Here is a 17,878-nt window from a genome sequence, read left to right on the forward strand (position 1 = left end):
TGAGCGCTAATAGGGTAATTTCATCTCTAAGAACACATTGTGATAACCTGAGACCTGGACATAATTGAAAATCCTTTTCTAACAGGTGCAACGTATAAAAAAATGTATTATAAGCGAATAGGTAACGAATAGGTAACGAATAGGTAACAGGGTATTAACCGAGCGCTGGAACGGGTACATGCGCGCTAATAGGGTAATTTCATCTCTAAGAACACATTCTTACCACCAGAGACCTGAACACAATTAAAAAACGATTTATTTCAAGGTGCACCGTATACCCCGCGCATTAAAAGCGAATAAGTAACGAATAGGTAACAGGTTATTTACCGAGCGCTGGAACGGGTACATGCGCTCTAATGGGGTCATTTCATCTCTAAGAACACATTGTTACCACCAGACATGAACACAATTAAAACACGATTTATTTCAAGTTGCAGCGTATACCCCGCGCATTAAAAGCGAATAGGTAACGAATAGGTAACAAGATTATTTACCGAGCACTGGAACGGGTACATGAGCGCTAATAGGGTAATTTCATCTCTAAGAACACATTGTTATAACCTGAGACCTGGACATAATTGAAAATCATTTTCTAACAGGTGCAACGTATAAAAAAATGTATTATAAGCGAATATGTAACGAATAGGTAACGAATAGGTAACAGGGTATTAACCGAGCGCTGGAACGGGTACATGCGCTCTAATAGGGTCATTTCATCTCTAAGAACACATTCTTACCACCAGAGACCTGAACACAATTAAAAAACGATTTATTTCAAGGTGCACCGTATACCCCGCGCATTAAAAGCGAATAAGTAACGAATAGGTAACAGGTTATTTACCGAGCGCTGGAACGGGTACATGCGCTCTAATGGGGTCATTTCATCTCTAAGAACACATTGTTACCACCAGAGATATGAATTTAATTGAAAATCCTTTTCTAAAAGGTGCAACGTACAACAAACGTACTACAAGTGAATAGGTAACGAATAGGTAACGAATAGGTAACAGGGTATTAACCGATCGCTGGAACGAGTACATATGCGCTTATAGGGGTATTTCATCTATAAGAACACATTATTACCACCAGAGATATGAACACAATTGGAAATCCTTTTCTAAAAGGTGCAACGTACAACAAACTTTTTAAAAGCGAATTAGTAACGAATATTTAACAGGGTATTATCCGACCGCTGGAACGGATACAAATGCACTTATAGAGTTATATCACCTCTAAGAGCCCAAATCTTCCACCAGAGACAACAAAACAATTGAAAATCATGTTTTAAAAGGTGCAACGTAAGATACACGTATTATAAGCGAATTATAAGCGAGTGATGGAACGAATTAAACAAGGTAATAGCATGCTCCGAAACGATGTACACCCTGCTTACATGTTTAACTCTACCACATTATGTAAGTATGTGCCTGTCCCTAGACAAGAGCCTGAAATTAAGTAGTTATCGTTTGTTTTTGTGTTACATATTTCCGTTTATTTTTTTGTATATGAAATACGGCCGTCAGTTTTGTTGTTTGAATTGTATGAGGTTGTCATGTCTGGGCCTTTTATAGGTGACTACACGGTTTGGGCTATGCTCATTGTTGAAGGCCGTACAGTGAACTATAGTTGATAATTTCTGTGTCATTTTGGTCTAATGTGGCGTGTTGTCTCATTGGCAATCATACTACATCTTCGTTTTTACGCAAGCGCTAACACGGTGATTTCATCCCGTCGAATCAAGATCCATCTTCAAACATACGGACATAAAGCAGTTAAAAGGTAGAACGTATAAAAAACAAGTAAGGAACAAATGCGTATCGGACATGAAGTAAAAGGATCGGTTGAGCACAAACACATATAAATAGGTCATAAAAAGATCATTTTACCTCAACCAATTCAGAACTATTACCATATGTAAGACTATTAACAACTAGATTTGTAATTGCTAGCAATAACGGAAGGCACCCCTTCCCCCTATTACCAGGTGAGCGGCAGCCATTTTGACAATTCCAAAGTCAAAGAGAGCATCTACAGATGTCTAGTAACATTTTTGCAAAGTTTCATTAAGTTTGAACATTTTTAATTTTTGATATTTTTGCTGTTTCCATGGTTACGGCGGCCATTTTGAAAATTCTAACTTCAAAATCCAACTCTGCCTATGCCAGTTACCATTCCTGTAAAGTTTCATCCAGTTTGCGGAAAATTCTTATTTTTGAAATTTTTGACCTTTTTGCATTGTTTCCATGGTAACAAGACCTATTTTGGAAATTCCAACTCCAATGTTGCTCATCATTACTGTGAAGTTTCATGAAGTTTTGAGCATTTTTAGAATTTTGAAAATTTTGGTGTAGTTTCCATGGCAACATAGTAGTTCCAATGATCGCCAAAATCATCCAACACCTGTATATAGTGGGCACCTACATTGTTTTAAAATATGATGATTCTGAGTTGAAGCATATCCAAACAGTTCACCAAAAACCAAAAACTCATTTTTTTCACAATTGTGCCGTTTCCATGGTAACGGCAGCCATATTAAACTATTCCATGCCATAATGCCATAATTAAAAAGGGGGAAGGATATTAAAAATCAAATAAGTAACGAATAGGTAACGAATAGGGAATAGGGAATAGGTAACGAATAGGTAACGAATAGGGAATAGGGAATAGGTAACGAATAGGCAACGAATAGGGAATAGGGAATAGGTAACGAATAGGCAACGAATAGGGAATAGGGAATAGGTAACGAATAGGCAACGAATAGGGAATAGGGAATAGGTAACGAATAGGTAACGAATAGGTAACGAATAGGGAATAGGGAATAGGTAACGAATAGGCAACGAATAGGGAATAGGGAATAGGTAACGAATAGGGAATAGGGAATAGGTAACCAACTTGACGCCCATCAACCTGATAGGTCATAAATAATTAAAAGTGCTAACATACTATACAGTAGTGTTGTCAACGTAATCGGTTAATCGGTTAACCGTCGAAAGTACTGAATATCGAATAACCAAAACGCTAACTGGTTAGTCGGCCCCTTTTCAATTTTCATAGAATATAAATAAATGTTATATGTATTAAAATCATTGATTATCTTGAAAGTGATATACCTGTGTAATTTTGTATTACACGGCGTCATATTTTTTTCTGACCGTAAGATTATGCTTAATCCAATGGATGTTGGATGGTAACTGATTGACATTTCAGTCTATGATACATGATTTTTGTATTAGTTTTTATAGTCCGGGCTTTGAACAAGTTGTCAATAACTGCAAGTACTCTCAAATCTGTAGTTTGTGTTTTTGTTGTTGTTATATGGGATGTATAAATATCTTGTCACGCTCGAGATGTGCTTTTGTTAGATGTAATTTCTGATTTGTATCTATAAACTCCTTGTAGAGACCAGGATTGAAATTTTGTATTTGCGCTAGAAGCGCGTTTCGTCTACAGAAGACTCTTCAGTGTCACTTGAATAAAAAATGTCAAAAAAGCCAAATAAAGTACAAAGTTGAAAAAACTCATTAATGATTTGCCAAATACAGCTTAGGTAATCTATTCCTGAGGTAGAAAAACCTAAGTATTCCAAATACTAAAAGATTTGTAAACAGTTAAATTTAAATTGATAGTTTTGACCATATCAATGTTAATTCATGTCAAAACAGAAGTGCTGACTACTGGGCTGGTGGTATCCTTGTGGAATAAAATCTCCACCAGAAGTTTCATCGACCCAGTGGTTGTAAATAAACTCATAATTTCTATCGGATGAGTTGAGAACTTTTCAAAGGATTTTATAGCTGTTTTTAAGTTGCGCTATATAACCACTGTCCCATGTAAGGAGATAGTTGAGCGCTTAAAATATGTTTAACCCCGTCACTTTCTGTAAGTAACTGTTCAATGTCAAAAGTCCGTAGTTCAGTGGTTGTTGCTGGTTCATCTCTGTCATATTTGTTTTTCGTGAATTGATTTATTAAAACTTAGGTCTTTGCTTTTAACAATTTAACTCTTTCATATTTTCAAGTCGGAATCTTTTATAGCCGACTATACGGTATGAGTTATTCTCATAGTTAAAGGTTGTACGGTTGCCTATCATTGGTTATTCCTTTATCTGTTTGTTTTGTTTGCGCATCGTTGTCACTATAATGGAATTTGATGAGAATATCATGAATTACAAGTTAGAGGTTTAGCTAGCTATAATAGCTATATAATCAGGTTCAATTCACCATTTTTCTACATAAGAAAATGTCTGTACCAAGTCAGAAATATGGCAGTTGTTATCAATTCGTTTGATGTGTTGAGCTTTTGCTTTTGCCATTTGATAAGGGACTTTTTGAATTTGTTCTGGTTAAAAGCAACCGCATGGAAACCTTATGCGTAAGGGACATAGAAACACCGGGCGTCCTTTCAATACTACCGCACTGGGCACTTATTGATTGGCTTCCCTTTAGACTCGTCATTTATTGGACCTCATTTTGTCTAGTTCTTCTACTTCTAATTTTAAAAACCGTTTCGAGACGCACGTACCCATAAATTTGCGTTCGATTAGATCATCTCAGTAAACCTACCGTTAGACGATATATTTGATTGAAACCTTGTTTCGTTGAACATTAACAGTAAATGACATGACAAAAACGAAAAAGACACACAACAGTATATATAGATGATTATATAATAAACAAATCACTATACCAAGTCAGGAATATAACAGTTGGCTTTAATTGATACGTTTGATATGCATAAGCTTCTGATTTTACCATTTCAAAAGGGACTTTCTGTTTTAAGTTTGTCTTGTAGTTCGGTATTTTTGTTCATTTTCTTCTTATCAGCCATCTCTCAAAGTCGATTTATAGATATTGAAATAGGTTTCACTGTATATGTTGTTCCCCTTATAAAATTAAATGCATTGGTATAGGCATAGTCGCCAAACGGACGTTGCTAAAACGGAACTTACTAAGAATACTGCATGATAGAGCACATTAGTTTTTTAACAATTTTATTATAACTTTACGGTTTGAAATAGAAATGTACATATAACATTTTGATCATGTCACTACTTCAGCACTGGACACTAATTGATTGGATCTTTCAGTAAACTTACGGACAGACAATATTGGTGAAACTGTATATTATTAACGATGAAAACGTGTTCCAGGAATGAGGCATTGGCATAAACGAATGAAAATTCATCCAAAGGAGTGGCGTAGGATCCTAAAGGAACATTCAAACTCGAAACGTCGAAAATAAACCTACAATGAAATGACTATTCACAAGAGACAAAAGACCGTCGATGATTAAACAACTGTAGGTCACGGGCTTCTTCAACAATCATGATAACAAACAAAACTGCAAAGTTAGGCCTTGCGAGACACAATATGAAATAATTCAAATGAGAAATTAACGGCCTGATTTTAGTTGATGAATAAATGAATAAATGAAAATCAAAACGGTAGACACCAACTCTTAAAGTACTGATTGGTCTCTCATTTGAATTTTACTGTATTTTGTCTCACCGGGTCTAACTATGCGGTTTGTTTTCTATCATTGTTGCACAAGGTGAACTATAGTTGTTTAATATATCGACGACTTTTGTCTATGGCGAATAGTCATGTGATTGTCAATGATATAACATCTACTTATTCTTCATTCTACCATTCTTTACATAAGAAAATGCCTGTACCAAGTCAGGAACATGACAGTTGTTATCAATTCGTTTGAGCTTTTGATTTTGCCATTTGATTGGGGACTTTTTGTTTTGAATTTTCCTCGGAGTTAAGTATTTTTGTGATTTTACTTCTAACTACTATCACTATATTGTAGGTTTGCACAATTGATCATTAGAAATAATAAAGATGCCTAACACAATTTGAACGCAGTAAATAAAGGAAACAAAACATATTTGTCACACAAGTAGAAGATGGATAACTCTAAAGCACTTTTCTGCTTTCTGGTACAACTATGTTCAAATCTATGTTTCTGTAAACAATAAGTCCAAATTATGTTTCTCCATTTATTTTTTAAATTAGACAACCTTTCGTCAACCATCTTTCGGGTGCTTGCATTCAATTTTGATTACAAGAATAGTCTGTTTAAAAAAACAACCCATTAAATAATTCAAGACAATAAATAAATAAATAAATATACACAACATTGCTGTTTTAACAGTTAAGCACTACTTTTAGGTATTATGCCGATGACCCTAGAATATTCCTCCCAGTCTGCGTGCAGATATTGTAAGTCGTTTGTATCTTTTCAACGCCTTTTTCTTCTTTTCAACAACATTGGTAAAATGTCTTTGGAAATTATTTCTTGTGTTTCCTTTAATGTTTGTTCTCTATTGTCATCATTTGATCTTCAAACAGAAAGATATCATACATTTAATTATGGACCATAAAAGACTTTCATGGATAAATTTTCTTAAAAAAACGTTCATCTGTTGGGAATGGATAGCCAGTTGTTGTTTGTTAATGGTTATTGTAATGTGGATGTTTTATATAGGAGTAATGGCTACAATCCCTTTCCCTTTCCACGAACGTGACTTACCGAATAAGACTATTTACCGGATTTGTAATAACATGAGCAACACGACGGGTGCCACATGTGGAGCAGGATCTGATAAACCTTCCGGAGCACTTGAGATCACCCCCAGGTTTTTGTGGGGTTTGTATTGCTTAGTCTTTAGTTTTTCTATGTTGTGTCTTGCGTACTTCTATTTGAATGTTTGTTTTTGTCGTTTTTAGCCATGGCGTTGTCCGTTTATTTTCGATCTATGTGTTTGACTGTCCCTCTGGTATCTTTCGCCCCTATTTTTCCAGTTCCTAATTATAATCAAATACAGAATTGGTGCGGCCACAACATTTGAGTTCGCCATGATAAATCACAACTACAGAAAACAATATCAATTCAAGAATATTCAATAGCATAATATTTTGACTTTCCTTATTTATTTCTAATGAAAAACCTCATATTTATGTAAAAAAAAAAAAAAAAAAAATCATTCCGATTTTAATAAACTTTCTGTTTTACTTACTTGTAAACATCGTCAACTGATCTACTGTTATCTATATAGCCAGCGGCATCGTCGTTGTTATCTAGGCTAGTAAATGGGTTGATACTTATCAACGCATGTCTATCGGAACGCTTGAAATAACCCGTATCTACCATGCCAACACATTCGGCATACCTCTGGAAGTTGCTTTGTAAATGTCTGTACACGCGATAATCCATTTGTTTTAATTTATCAAGAACAAAACGCAGACCTTGACCTAAAAAAAATAATAGTAGAAAAATGTATATAACGAATTAAAATATTATATACTTTAAGAGATCGTATTGAACAGCAGAAATTGTTTTTATCTAAATCAATGTAGTTGACTTTGACCTATAATGGTAAATTGTGGCTTGGTCTATGGAGAGTTGTCTCATTGGCGCTCATACCACATCTTCTTATACCTATATATGTCGTTTTTTCCCCCTCATCATATGCATGCATATTCTTCTTATATAGCATGCTATTGTATGTGTCAAAGCTACATAAATTCTAGTTGTTATCTTATTTAATAAAAAGCATTCGAAGTGTCGTAAAAACGTATTTGCCTCGATTCCAATGCAAGGCGTATCCATCAGAATTGCTAGGTATTATAAATTTCGCTGCAGTCATTACACTCTTTTCAGTCGACCGTACAAAGGTGTACAGCCAGGCAATGTCGTTAAAAACTTCCATCGTCGTATTCTTTTCAGTTCAATAAAGCTATGGTAAGTCTTGCATGTTTTATGCGCCAAGCATAAGGATTAGATTCGATATCAAAAAAATGCTCACGTGGCTTCACCGATTCTATAATTGTATTTATGAGTACGATAAAGATGGGCGCCCGTTTGTTTTCTGTTTGGGATGTATGCATTCGCAGTCATGTCAAAAACCTGATCGGACGTTTAATCAAATGTTTTGTGATGAAAGAGAACGTCTCTGTATTGCACTGCTTGCAGAATTTATTTAAGGGTTAATGGTATCCTCAAAATTCTTGACCATGATGCAGTCCAAATTTAAACCCAAGAACCTGCATGGTCGTACTTTTTTCAAAAAGTCTATCTATTCGCTATATTGGTTAACATATGCATGAAGTCTTTTAGACTGGACGTTAAGCAAATAACAATTTACAATAAATATAATATAATATTTTTCTCTAAATTAACTTTTGTAAAACTAAAACTGAGGTTCAAACTATTTAAAGCAAAATTGACCTTGTACGGTTTTAGTGTGTTCACGTGAGTTTTGCTTTTAAAACGTTTATACAAACTATTTTTTCCCTACATTTTTCGTTTTTTTTTTATATAAATTTGTATATATATGCATATTCATTAAGTAAAATGTAGTATATTAGAGGGTAACATAAAGGTGAACAATTGCTTAAAATATACATTGGAAAAAACTACCTGTCTGTGAGGATAAACTAATTATTGATCGGAGAGGATTTTCGCCACAAGGATGAGCAGGAACCATCTGATAGAGACACATATAAATAAAGAATATCTTCACCAAATCTTTCTTTTTTACCATTCTTCTGTAAGTCAAAACTCCTGGAATGAAAGAGGAAGAAGTTTTCATTAACATGTTTAGAGTCTGAATATCCCTTTGGTAGTTTCTATGTCTATTTTATACCAATATTAAGCTTCCACAACCTCAATTGTTATATAAATTGTATCTTGTGCTTTCCATAGAAATATGAACGAAACAGTAATCGATTCCATTCAATCAAAAAGCTTTGATCGACTGAGAATACGACAAAACTGGACTATGCATGAAGGAACAGCAGTAACCAAATCGTTATTAATTTGGCTTACATTCTTCACCAACCCTAACATATCGTTTTATCTCGGAGCTTAAGGATAGAGTTGGTAGCTGATATGAACGTACATGCATGCTGATCATAACAACATAAAATATATAAAAACAAAACCCCAATTTTGGGCATAAAAAGGCTACGTGTCGAAGACCGTAATTTGAACTATAATGATTTTTTTGTATACATTGTGACTTGGATGAAGAGTTGTCTCGTTGGCCGTTGACACTCAAACCACATCTTCTCATATTTATAACATCATGATAAACATTTTGTGATTTTGAAAATCTACTTGTTTTCTGGGTATACTTATTTATTGAAGTCATAGTAAAGGAGCGAATCAAAGAAATAAAATTATGTTTCATAGAAAATATATGATATCGTATAATTGTAGTTTACGTTGTTGGGTGGGTGTGTTTGATGATTTATCAATTAAGTCTTAGAAAAGCTTTCGAAGATGAAAAAAGACACGTGTGTAAGTGCAAAATTGAAATTATCTCTACATCAATACTTCCGGATTGATAACGCTTCATTTCCGATTTAGTTTCAATTGATATCATTTTCAATTACTTTGTATTTACACATCCTGACTAACCTTATTGCTTGTTGATAATGGGTCTTTAAGAAATAAAAGGTGAAAAAATAAAACAAACAAAGGTGTTTTCATTCCGTCTGTTGCTTTAGTATCCTTGATTTTAATAACTTCGTGTACAAAAAAGACAGAAGATATCAGGAGGAGACAAATAGCAAATCACACGTAGACTAGAATAGAAACAGACAATACCATGTTCAATAAGAAAAACGGAGTCAAAAGATACAAGAGGGTCAATCAAACTCATAAGTCGAAAATAAACGTACAACACCAAGGCTAAGAAACAAAAAGACAATCAGAAACAATAGTACACAAAGCATGACTTAGAAAACTGAAGACTAAGCAACACAAACCCCATCAAAAACTGGGGTGATCTTAGATGCTCCGGATGGGTAAGCAGATCCTACTCTACATGAGGCACCCGTCGTGTTGCGAATGATGGTACAAACCCGGTAATAAGTCTTATTCGATAACGAAGTCAGACGGAGAAAAACAGACATAGCAGATTTTTACAGAGACAAGTAGACAACTTAGAAACTTGGAACTTATCTTATGGGTTCCGTAAGGGTAAGAGATTCTGTTCAACATGAGGCCCCCGTCGTGTTGATCATATGGTACAAACCCGGTGCTAAGTCTAATTCGGTAGGTCACAATAGGAAAAGAAGTCAGACGGAAAAAAAGACATTAAACAGATGTGTACACAGAATATTTAAAACTAATCAACTTAAATCTAATTAAGATTCTGGATTACTTATGTGTTAAAACTCAAAATTGAAACTTAAACGGCACAATAAAATGATTATTATATATACACAAATTGATAATATTCCTCACCATATAAATAAATGACTCATGACAGAACGTTTAAAACCGAGTTTTCGAGTAAACATATTCCCGTGTATGAGATGTTTGTCCACTATATTTAACACTTTCGGTTTGTTTACTTGTTTAACAAGATGTCCTGTTATTTTCATTATTGTATATGTTCTGGTGTTGTAAAATTAGAAATATAAATACTAAAATCATGTATAGCAACATCAGAGTATGCCTACAACTTACTTTAAATGAACATTAGGTTTTCTCCTCAAAGCTACAACAATGATAATAAACGTTTTCTTTCTGTCGTTTAGGCTTTCGCTTTGTTTCTATTATGTGTGTGTGTTAAAAAAACAAAACAAATCTGCTGTTGCCAGACTATGTTTTTTTTAAAAGGTGTGCCATACATGTATTTTTGTTATAGAAATAAATTAAAATCATTGTCCATACAGTACAGTGGCATTGTACTATTTAGTCTGAGTTAAAGTCGGCTAATGAATTGATTCATGATTGCATGAGTTATGTGTTGAAAACACTCCAAATCTGCCTGCTTCAGTGTTTCTAGCTACATTTAGCATAGTCGCACAAACCCTAGGTAACGTCTTCATCTTGAAATGAGGTGTAGTTTGATGTTTCTCATATGTAAGACCTCCATTTGACTTTAAAATGAAGAAGAGCATCACGTTTTAAAATTATGTTCTTTTCATTAGGCTTTCGTCAAGTCCCTGGCGATATTTTATGTCATAAATCAAAACACAACATCCGTTAATTTCCATTACCCAATAAGGGTATGCATTGCATAATTAATCATCGCGATTTTCTCACCAGAAAGAACTAAACACAAAACTAACATAGGTGACATATATAATGTCGAATATAGGCGTTTTCTCTCTGATGTTCTCCGATATCCAGTACGTTCTTTTCTTTATATTTATTCAGCGATAACTACAAACAGAGAGTAATTTGTCGTCCAAAACATGAAGTAGTGCCCCTCGAGATATCGAAATTAATAAGTGAAAATTTCCCAGTGGCATACGTTTCAAAAGGTTAACTCGCTCTAATATCTACCAGGAAAATTAATAAATCGGAATAAGTCTTACAGTATAAATTTGTGTGATTACATGTTCTAATTTCCTTTACTTTCAATGTGTTGTACACTGAGATCAATTAAAAGATAGTAAATGAACACTACAAAATGGCATCGACATTGTCAATGGCGCGTCAGAGGTGTACGCTCATTTATAGCAAGAGATAATTAAAACAGCTTTTCCCCTCCTGTGAGATTTGAGCAATATTTTAATTTACATATATTAAGGGAATCATTTGCTAATAGGTCTTCTTACAAAATTAATGAAGTAATATAGGAAATATGCATTATTATAGTTTATCAATGAATAAATGTTTAAACCGTGTTACTTGCCAAACAGGTTTTTTTTTACAAATTATTGACAGTGCCATTGTCCAAATAGTATTCCATAATATACTGCACGAGATTAATTGTTTTAGATATTCTGATATCTCGAAGATATTTAAGACTATGTTAACATTTTTCGATAATTGCACGGATTTGTTTTTATTTTATTATGTAATGGATTGTTGAAGCTTCAATTACTTAATGTTTCAAAAATTGAAAATCATGGCCATGGCCATATCATTAGTGGGGGTGATTGAAATGATAGAATCTTAATCATTTTTTGTTGATTTACTAGACATGCAATCAATCTCTATGGCACTGAAAATGATAAAAAAAACTTTGGTACTTTTTTAGTCTTAATACTTCTATTGTTTTGCTATTGTCCTGCTCTATATAGGTCAATTGTATTGTGGAAGAGAAAACGTCACATCTTCTCGAATTCTATGCATTATTTTAGTCTATTCCTTTTTTAAATAATAAAAAATGGCACAAAACACCATTACATGACATTTGTTTAGCTGTTGTCTTAAGAATAATTTTCATAAATAGTAAATATCGATATCTTTTTAGAAAATGTTAGTTAATGCTAATATCCCTATGATGCTTCTGACATTTGTGCTATAGGTACGTCGTAATGTTTTTTATCTGACTAAGATAGACAGCCATTTTAAAATGATAGTTTTTTTTATGTGTAATCAAATATTTATTAACTTGACATTTAAGGCCGAAGATAATGTTCATATTTAGTTTCTTTTTTATATTACAAAAAGTTGTATTTTTAGATGTATTTTTAGACTGATATTTTAGTATAATTGTATTTATTATTGTATATAGAAGAGCCCCTACTGTTCGATCAAAATAAAGAATGCTAAACAGATAGTTCTATGTTTATCAAGAGATATGTTTTTTTAACTATTACAAATACTATTTATATATAGATATATACCATATATATCTCAGCATTAAACGAATCCTTAAATGCCATTATTTTCTTAAAAACGACTGCTATTTTTTACTCTGTAACCACCCCCTGGTGTATGTTTAACCTTACCATTATAATTTTAAACTCAAATATACATTAACATCAATTCCACGAAAAAATGCATAGAAGGTTTATTACATATCGAAAATAATATATAATAGATTTGCCCTTTTGCAAACTTATATTTCTAACTTCTCAACGTATGCATAAAGATCAAAAGTTTGGAGTAAAGTAAATACCAAATGTATTTACTCAAATTAAAGATCTCTGTTTTTACATTTGATCAAGAGTCTTGTGTTTAAACCTTAGATTTATTTTTTATGACTTACTATACCACTTTTACTTACTTTGATATAACAGAAATATTAAGCTTAGAGTCCAATAACTTTGTTAAGTTGAGTTTTTGTTTAATTGATTAAATACATTTACCACCATATTTAAAAAAAAAAACAACTATATAGTCCTTAATGTATCCGTAATAAATGCTGTTTTACAAAAAGCAAAATATCTGATGACTTTAATTGATGTTTTGAAATTTTAGAGAAAACAACAAAAACTGTTTTAATTTATTGTCCTCATACTAGTTAGCCAGTGAGCCTATATAAAAGGAATCCGTTTCAAACATAAATATCTTCAGATAGACCTTTCAAGTAATGTAGCTTTCCAGTCAGGAAACAAAAACTTGTTTTTTAAATTTAAATTTCAAATTAACTACGTATACCCCCTCCCCCCCAAAAAAAAAAATGCATTGTCCATACCTGATAGGTGGAGAAAATCCAAATCAAATAGAGGTCTTGTGGTGCAGACAAACGATAAATAAATAAAAAAATAGCAAAATTAAGTCATTTTTGCTGTAAGACACTAAAAAAACGATGTTTCAAAAGGGGTTCAGAGTGTGAAAGTGATAGGTGCTTAAGTTGATTGATTGATGTTTGATTATCGATTAGGGGGCAAAGATGGCATGCAGGGCTAGAACGAATTAAACAGATTAGATTTATGTTATTTGACAACATACATGTATTAGGCTTTGTTTTAAATCTATTATGGATACCATCCCTGTAGATATTGTAAAGCAAATTTGGTCAATGTTTCAAGTCTGTCCATGTATTCACCATACCTACAAATAATAGTTACTGGAAATCAGTTGAACTTTCAGAAAATCTGTTGATATGTAATAGCACTGAGATTTTCGTAGTGATTGACAGGTGTGATTTCGCAATTATCTTAATAAAACAAAACAAAAGACGGCCAGGTTTTTATTTTGTATTCGAAACTATTCCCATTAAGATCGGGGACTCTATAACACATAATCCCTATACCCTTTTTTCTTCTTTTCATAGAAATCTTGACTATGGGCCTGTAACCTAAGTTGAATATTTGCCAAATGGCAGCAGTCCTTTTGCGCCAATTACTCTTTTTCAGGGGTATCATTTGCGCCAAATTTTGTTTTCCAAATGTATCAATTGCGCCAATATTCGATACTCATTTGCGCCAATTTACATGTACACATATTTATCATAAATATTAATGATTGATATTTATTCTTATTTTTGGCTTAAAAAGTATCATATGTTCGGAAATATTTCACCATGAAGATGAGCATCTGGAGAGAAATGACTTGAAATGCTGCGATTAGACAGTCCATATACAGAGAGAGAAGAAAACTTATTTCTTTGCTGAATATTGATTACAAGATATGTCAAAAGATAAGAAACTAGCAGCTTTTGGAGGTTATGATTTAGCCACATATGGGCTTAAACTCTTTACCACAAGAGGTACCAGTAATGGAGCAGAAGCATTCCACAGGAATTATTCTGAACTGTTTTATGCATTTAATCCTTTAATTTTTTTCTTTTCGGACAATAAAGTGAAGTTACAAGCTACTACATGCATTAAATTGGGAAATATCCACGCAACACCAGTAAGAAGAAGTATGTTTCAGAAAAAAAAAAAACATTTGCCCGTGTAAACTGCCGGTTGCAAGTCCGAATAAAGGAGGAGCGAAGTAATTTTTGTTCTAATGGGCACAATCATATGTTTTATTTTTGGCGCAAATGATACCATGTAATTTTAAAACAGGTGGCGCAAACGTAGCATTGGAGAAAAAAGTTGTGGCGCAAAAGGACGCATTTTTTGGCGCAAACGGATCTCTCCCGGCCAAATCACCTAAAATTTCTTATTTTAGTATCTTAAACTGACACACACCTACATATATTTGTTATTAATTTACTATATATAGCCGACCATTTTTCCGTTTGGTTTATCACACAAGCTACGTTTTTACATGAAAAAAGTTACATTTATTATTGATACATTTTTAAAATCACTTCTAGTTTATCTTTATGATTTACGATATGTTTTAAAATTTTACAATGGCTGCAATAAGTTCGTTTTAGTATTGATACACAATGCATTATGAACACATCACTGTTGAGTTTATACTAACCTATATTTACCACTGACAGAAATGATTCGTAGAGAAGTCGATCTGATTACCCTCAATATAAACATTTTGTGTAGGTTTGCTGCTTCCGTTTCGAAAATTAGCTTCTGTCTTTACTTTTCCATTTGACCACAAAAATGTAAAGTTTACATACCACAAACAAATGTAGGTTAAGGTTACAAGTTAACACTTTAGAAAAGCTTTTGATGTTACCAAATAATTATGCGGTTGGCCACAAGTCGTGTAAATTAACCTTCTTATTTTGGCAGAAAGTTACATTCATCTATTCGTATATCTTTTACCAAATATGGTACCATTTATTTGGAAACGAAGTTGAAATGTTTTATACTGATACAACAGACATATTTTGACTCGTTTGGAAATCTTTAGTATCTGTGTCAACAGTTTAGAAGACCAAATAGACGAAGACAAAACAAAATACATGAACATGTATGGTTTTTGGTAAGAGCAACCTTTTTCGTAAGATCTTTTTTAACGAACAGAGGAGAATGTCGAAACTAAATAAGAAATCTAGGAAAAATTACCTGCACATTTGGGAATTAAAAAAATTCAACAGTTAATTTATACATGATACATACCCCTATAAAAAAGAGTACTATAGCCAGTTTATATACGCCTACATATTTAAATATGAGCTGTTTTTTTTACATTTTTGAATGATTGCTTGTTATGTTTAGCTCACATATAGATCAGAGACCATGCTCTACTTATTACCGGAAGTGCACACTTGCTTCTGTCAATAGGAATTCCTGATAAGTTTGATCTGAGTGAACCTCACTTAAAATAATACTTACATGTATATTTAGGTTATTACTGTTTTAATTGAAATTATTGTGAAATGAATAATTTACAACATAAACGCAATAACTTGATTTCCAAATACGCATAAGCATTGTGAAATGTTGTGTAAAGAAGGTACTCTCAAAGTGAAAACAAATTCATATATAGATTGCGCATATACTATACATAGTTTTAAGATTATCGTTTAAACTTAAATGCTTCAAAGTCAAAGGCAACGACATAAGCCCCCCTTTTTCCCCAAGAAAAAAAAAAAAAAAAAACACACCGCAATATATAAAATCTGATTTAAAGAAAAATATAACAAGACATTTGATTTCATTATTAGTATATGTTATTGATGAGTCAGAGCAAAATAGATAAAACTTCTCAATTAATGAAATAAGGCGAAACCAATTTAGGAGGAACGATAAAGACATCATTTGTAAAAGATAAAAAAAAAAATAAAAAAAAAAAAAATAACTAACCTTATATATACAAAGAATCACTAAAAGAATGTTGATGCAAACAGTCAATATAAAGAATTAGACATACATATATTCTACAATATATATAAATTAACTGTACCGCAAAGTGTTTCGTGTAACACTCTTATTTAAGTTTTGCAACCAATCTTTTGGTCTTCATTTATAAAATTTTTGTTTTGTGTTTTCTTTCCCCGTTCATTTTATCGTCATTTGAAATCAACTTTTATATTTATATAATATTATATATATAATAGTCTACTCTCCCGATTTTGCTAGTTCGGTATCTATAAGAATATGTCTTTGTCTGTGTCGTTTCTTCTATACAATCTGCCAAAATTTGTCCAAAATTAATAACTTTATTCAAACCTATTCAAATCATGTTCATCAATAACAAAAGTATAAACTAAGTAACTTTTGTCATTATTAAGATATATCAGTAAAACTAAATTAGCAGAAATAGTATAAACGATGGGCTTACCTCTGTATAATTTATCTATGTATTTTCGAAAGATTCCATCACAAATTGTCTATTACTATCATAAAATCATATTTTTAAATTTGAAAAATATACGTCGCATGTCGTTCTTATAGCTTAACTATGACTCAGCACTCTCGGATATTTGTACTAGTCCATTCCGATATCGACGAAATCACGTTGAATAAAACTATTCAGACTGTACCGAGACTCCCACACGTGACCAGCTGCTTTGCCTATCCCAAAAGGTGATCAGATCCATCATCCATGCACATTATTTCTTATTTCTTAATATTTTTACGGTTTAACAGCATGGCCATTCATAGTTTTTGTTTTTATATTTTTACACTAGGTTTGACGCGTTTGATTAAATATTTAATACAACGAAAACTTTTTTTCTCTCCAGATTATAACAATTTAGATGGATTATAATTATTTGATAGAAAATCCATTATTTTATTTCTATAAGCTTGTGTATTGATATCATACTGTGACGGCATGAGAATTTTGTAACCGCAAAACTTTTGATTATGAACTTAATAGAAAAGCATGACTGAGAAACTATAATAAGTTTTATTATTTCATAATTTGTAGCAATTTACGTGCTTCGAAATTGTAAAGATATGAATGTCATATCGAGACAAATTACATTTTAAAACTTTAAAAACAATTGGAATAAGCAAGAATTACAGAATAAAATAATTATTGATATTTTATCTTTATTGACATTTAGTATTAATTTTGTAAATGATAATTTCAGATGCATTTTTATCTCTGATTCTTAACTAATATTTTTTTTTAAGAATATTTTTTTTTCTCGATGGCTTACTAATGTTTTAAAATGGTATTGACCTTTTGGGTGATGACATTGCACATACACTTAAAGTTAACCTTATTAATAATCTTTCACGTTCAGTGAGTATTATATTGTCCTTGCCTTTCGATGCAGACCGAACATTGCGGACATATTACCTAGCCCTAATTCAACTGGTATGGGAATCGATGAAGCATAATGCCATTAAATCACTTAAATTTC

The sequence above is a fragment of the Mytilus galloprovincialis genome, chromosome 5, assembly GCF_965363235.1.
Source record: "Mytilus galloprovincialis chromosome 5, xbMytGall1.hap1.1, whole genome shotgun sequence".
Taxonomy (NCBI): Eukaryota; Metazoa; Mollusca; class Bivalvia; order Mytilida; family Mytilidae; genus Mytilus; species Mytilus galloprovincialis.